At 37.6% G+C, this 5961-nt stretch overlaps 1 long non-coding RNA gene across 1 annotated transcript; it reads right to left on the bottom strand.

The window, feature by feature from the left end:
• Positions 1-338: 338 nt before the first annotated feature.
• Positions 339-4094, bottom strand: LOC139943046 (uncharacterized). Its single transcript, XR_011786737.1, has 3 exons — positions 3710-4094; positions 2373-2654; positions 339-1879 (listed from the first exon to the last, which is right to left on the bottom strand). It is a non-coding gene; the product is annotated as an uncharacterized lncRNA (long non-coding RNA).
• Positions 4095-5961: the final 1867 nt, after the last annotated feature.

The following is a 5961-nucleotide window of genomic DNA, read 5'->3' as shown; positions in this document are numbered from 1 at the left end:
TCCAGGGCAAGTACTACGAGCAGACAGCTGGGACCTCCATGGGATCCCCTATATCCCCGGTTCTAGCTGACATATTCATGGAAGAGTTCGAGTCCTCATCACTCCTCTCCGCTGACCTCCGACCCAGCCTGTGGCTCCGCTAGTGGACGACACCTTTGTCGTGTGGCCCCCTGGTCAGGACTCTCTCTATGAATTTCTGCAGTACCTCAACCAACAACACTCAAGTATCAAGTTCACTATGGAGCAAGAACAGTCCGGAAAGTTACCCTTTCTGGATGTTCTCATCACAAGAAACCAAGACGGCACCCTACATCACAGCATTTACCGGAAACCCACCCACACCGACCGTTACCTACATCAGCGGTCTTTCCATCATTTAGAGATTGTTATTACATGGTGTTACCACAAACTCTTCTATATCTTATTTCCACCGTGCAGTTTCAAATCCTACTTGTGTGGTGTGATTGTTAAAGACAGTGGACACTATTGGCAATTGTCCAAGACCAGTCTACACAGTTGGTGTATCTCAACATATGCATAAAATAACAAACCTGGGACAATTTGAGCTCAATCGGTCGTCGAAGTTGCGAGATAACAATGAAAGAAAAAAAGAAACTTGTCGTACGAAGTTAAGTGATATGCACTTGGCTTTCCAAATCCTTTAGAGAAAAATTCACAGGTTAGTGTGCTTTCGGATGCTTGATTTCGAGACCTCAAATTCTAAAGTTCAGGTCTCGAAGTCAAATTCGTGGAAATTTACATCTTTCTCAAAAACTATGTCACTTCAGAGGGAGCTGATTCTCACAATGTTTTATACTATCAACCTCTCCCCATTACTCGTAATCAAGAAAGGTTTTATGATGATAATTATTTTGAGTAATTACCAATAGTGTCCACTGCCTTTAAGTGTACACCCAAAATAGTTTATCACCTTGAAAAGTTTCAAATGATTCCACTTGTTGACAATTAAAATTGGACCCTTATTGGTAAGTGTTAGTTATTTTTAACTATCAAAGACCAGTCTTCTCACTCGGGGTATCTCAAAATATGCATAAAATAACAAACCTGTGAAAATTTGAGCTTAATTGGTAGTCGAAGTTGCGAGATAATAATGTGGAAAAAACAACCTTGTCACATGAAGTTATGTGCTTTCGGATGCTTGATTTCAATACCTCAAAATCAAATTCTAAGGTCTTAAAATAAAATTCCTGGAAAATTACTTCTTTTTCGAATACTACGTTACTTCAGAGGGAGCCATTTCTCAAAATCAAATTCTGAGGTTTTAAAATAAAATTCCTTAAAAATTACTTTTGTTTTTTGAATACTACGTTACTTCAAAGGGAGCTGTTTCTCACAATGTTTTATACTATCAACCTCTCCCCATTACTTGTTACCAACTAAGGCTTTATGTTTATAACTATTTTGAGTAATTACCAATAGTGTCCAGTACCTTTAAGCAGAATGCAGCATCAAAGTCCAGCTTTCACCAGAAGACAATGGCCCGGTTTTAAAAATACCGGCCTCTGGTCTAGTGTTAATTTCCAGCCCTGGTGGGGGTAGGGGCTGAGTGTTAGGGTAGAACGGTTGCACAGCCCTGTATGCTTCGTTTTTGGTAGGCATTTTCTCCTTAATGTAGAAAACCCAATGAGGAAATTGTAAATTTCTATCGGAGCATTTCAAGTGCACCAAGGCAATGACCAGGGCCATGGAGACAATCGCCTTTGTTGCCTCCGTGGAGTACCAGGACTGGTTGCATGGTGTCAGACCACAAGACCTCAATCAGCATGTCAATCAGTTCCCGAGTATTAAATCAACAGCTTGCGCCAAGTTGTCTACAAACCCATCTGGTGTGACTACAGACTGACTCTCATCTTCAGGTCTGTGGACAGATTCAAGACAAATACAACGGTTATTACATTTGAAGCAGCAATTCATTAAAGTAGAACAATATTGAAGAACAAGAGACTTCTGAAATGCATCATTTCTCTATCACAAATAATTGTCTGTCAAAACTGGAATAAGAGCATAATTCGACGTGAAATCTGAATCAAAAACACACTTTTTACAACAAGAATTGTTCATTGATGAACACAAATGCCCAGCTGATATAGTCTAATTGGTTTTGAGTTATCGCTCAGATAAAGAATTGCTTATTTTAGCCATAAAGACATTGACATTCATCCAAAGGGGTTCCGAAAAACATTATGCTTCAAGTTCAAGTCAAATTGTAGATGATTGAATTTTTAAAAAACATTTAGTTTTTTATTGTGAACAATTTTCCTGTTATCCTACTGAAAACCCATGACACCAGAATAAGTTACACCAATTACTTTTGCAAATTGGCCATAACAATATTTAATAGACCTACTTACAATTTACAATTTCTGTCAGAAGAACCATGGAACTTCTTGAACAACTAACTTTCTAGCTAGCAGACCTGAGACGACCGTGATGAGGTTTCATCCCAACTTTACAATTGTCCCGCCCAACTTGAGTGTTACAGTTGGAACGGCCCAACTACAGTATGATCCAGACATCTGTAACCAACTAGTCTTGGAGGAAGACCGTCTTGTCTTGATTGAGTTTCATTTCTCTTCAGTCACTCAGTATAGATCACGTGATGTGGTAGCTATTTGAGATTCTATGGTGTGCCACTATGGGGAAAAAATAAAATATTTTAGTTGACAATGAAAAAAGAGTTCAAACAAGAAAGAAAGTGCAGAACTGTAATAAATTCTGATAAAACAAAAATGTAATCAATATTATGTCTACATCAAGGAAAACACAGATTGATTTCTTATCTCCTAAAACCAAACATTGCTGGTCTAAAATGGGGAAAAACAGATTGTTACGAAGAGTTTGTGCTTCAAGGTGGGTTGGGTGTTTTACCGTCATGCCTTATGATATCTCCGGATTCTAATCGCAAAAGCTTCCGTATGGCGCCACCACTTTTCGATGAGAAATTTACCTCAATGAGATAGGCTATCCCTTTTTGTAAAAATCAGTGAAAAAGTGGTGACACCATATGGAAAGTTATCCGTTTAACTTTAATAATGATATTAATTGAATGAGATTAATTTATTTAGCACGTCTCAAATTAGTTGCGATAATGTAACCCTCCTGCCGATGGCGCCGTCGGCAGGAGGGTTACGTTATCGCAACTAGTCTCAAATTAAAACTAGCATCTGAAGTGACAATAAAATACCAACCGACGAAGTTCGTCGGTTGGTATTTTATTGTCACTCACGACATTGATCTGGAGCGACATCGTATGTTCATTCCATTCGTCGGACGAAGGGAATGAACATACGACGTCACTCGAGACCAATGTCGTTCATGCATTAGCACTGTAAATGATGGTAGTTGCGATAACAAAACCCTCCTGCCAACGATCGATTGAAGTGACTCGTAACTCTCCGGCTACGCCGTCGGCAGGAGGGTTTCGTTATCGCAACTATGTAAATGGCGGAAGTTATATCTCTCGAAACGTAAAACTTATAAGATTTCAGCACTGCTGCACTGATGAAGTGTTACTGTAAAGTGTAACTGTGTAAAAGTGTCATTATAAAAAAGTTGGATAGTATAAATATAATGAATGGTGGCAACCTTCCGAGGCCCACGGGTGCTCCCAAGTCAACCCATGATAGCTCGAGAGGCATATTCGGTGAGAGAGGTGACATTGCCATTGCTGTATAATTTACTTACTTACTTTACTTGGATCCCTTTACTTTAGTCCATCGATGCTTGTTGTAGGGCAATGCCTGTTCATCGATCGAGGCCGGTCGGACGAGGGGTTGTCAAGCCACCTGATGTGTAGAAAGCTACCCGTGCGGGAAAAGTTTCCGTATGGCGCCACCACTTTTTCATTCGAAATAAAATAATATAGTATCTAATTTACCTGATTGACATATCCCTTTTTGTAAAAATGAGTGAAAAAGTGGTGGCGCCATACGGAAAGTTATCCGAACCTTAGAGCCTATCCCCTTTGCCAACATTGGGAGAAATAGGAGCAGAATTCGAAACCGTGACACTATTTCTAAACTGAAAGGGGTTTAATTCAACACGGTTGCTTGACAGGTCGTAAACAAATCAATAGTCACACTTCCAGCACGATCGCGTGATGGCGCTGTGTACTCTCAACTGTGGTTGCCTCTCAGAGGGCGGAGCGAGCCCCCACTCCCTTTTTAAAATGTAAAAAGAACAAGGAAAACGAACTTTGCCCCCTTAGCCACCTACGAAATCTTTATAAGGAAACCAAAATGAACCGATTCCCGTTCCTATCTCAGTTTTCAAATTTTTAAAAAGGAAAAAGGAAAAAGCAAACCCTTTTTCCTCTTACCGTTTTGGAATCCACACGGACGGAAAAGAAAAAACGAAGCCCTCTACCGGTGATCGTGTACAGGCATTAGGTAAAGGGCTACGGCGTTTGTTTTTCCTTTTTCCTTTTGGAAGATTAAAACACGGTAATGGGTAAAGGGTTTGTTTTTCCTTTTTCCTTTTTGAAGATAAAAAAACGGTAATGGGTAAAGGGTTTGTTTTTTTCTTTTTCCTTTTTGAAGATTAAAAAATGGTAATGGGTAAAGGGTTTGTTTTTCTTTTTTTCTTTTTGAAGATTAAAAAAGGGTAAAGGGTAAAGGGTTTGTTTTTCGTTTTCTCTTTTCGAAGATTAAAATACGGTAATGGGTAAAGGGTTGGTTTTTTCTTTTTCCTTTTTGAAGATTAAAACACGGTAAAGGGTAGAGGGTTTGTTTTTCCTTTTTGAAGATTGAAACACGGTAAAGGGTAAAGGGTTTGTTTTTTCCTTTTGCGTTTTGAAGATTAACAAACGGTAATGGGTAAAGGGTTTGTTTTTCCTTTTTGAAGATAAAAAAGGGTAATGGGTAAAGGGTTTGTTTTTTTCTTTTTTTCCTTTTTGAAGATTAAAACACGGTAAAGGGTAAAGGGTTTGTTTTTTCTTTTTCCTTTTTGAAGATTAAAACACGGTAATGGGTAAAGGGTTTCTTTTTCCTTTTTCCTTTTTGAAGATAAAAAAACGGTAATGGGTAAAGGGTTTGTTTTTCCTTTTTCCTTTTTGAAGTTTAACAAATGGTAATGGGTAAAGGGTTTGTTTTTTTCTTTTTCCTTTTTGAAGATTAAAAAATGGTAATGGGTAAAGGGTTTGTTTTTCTTTTTTCTTTTTGAAGATTAAAAAAGGGTAAAGGGTAAAGGGTTTGTTTTTCTTTTTTTCTTTTTGAAGATTAAAAAAGGGTAAAGGGTAAAGGGTTTGTTTTTCGTTTTCTCTTTTCGAAGATTAAAATACGGTAAAGGGTAGAGGGTTGGTTTTTTCTTTTTCCTTTTTGAAGATTAAAACACGGTAATGGGTAAAGGGTTTGTTTTTCCTTTTTCCCTTTTGAAGATAAAAAAACGGTAATGGGTAAAGGGTTTGTTTTTTCTTTTTCCTTTTTGAAGATTAAAACACGGTAAAGGGTAGAGGGTTTGTTTTTCCTTTTTCCCTTTTGAAGATAAAAAAACGGTAATGGGTAAAGGGTTTGTTTTTTCTTTTTCCTTTTTGAAGATTAAAACACGGTAAAGGGTAGAGGGTTTGTTTTTCCTTTTTTCTTTTTGAAGATTAAAAAACGGTAATGGGTAAAGGGTTTGTTTTTCCTTTTTTCTTTTTGAAGATTAAAAAACGGTAATGGGTAAAGGGTTTGTTTTTCCTTTTTCTTTTTTGAAGATTAAAACACGGTAAAGGGTAGAGGGTTTGTTTTTCCTTTTTGAAGATTGAAACACGGTAAAGGGTAAAGGGTTTGTTTTTTCCTTTTTCTTTTTGAAGATTAACAAACGGTAATGGGTAAAGGGTTTGTTTTTTCTTTTTCTTTTTTGAAGATTAAAACACGGTAAAGGGTAGAGGGTTTGTTTTTCCTTTTTGAAGATTGAAACACGGTAAAGGGTAAAGGGTTTGTTTTTTCCTTTTTCTTTTTG

Source organism: Asterias amurensis, chromosome 10, assembly GCF_032118995.1.
Source record: "Asterias amurensis chromosome 10, ASM3211899v1".
Lineage (NCBI taxonomy): Eukaryota > Metazoa > Echinodermata > Asteroidea > Forcipulatida > Asteriidae > Asterias > Asterias amurensis.
Note: the sequence above shows the minus strand (reverse complement) of the source record. Positions and strands in the feature narration are given on the sequence as shown.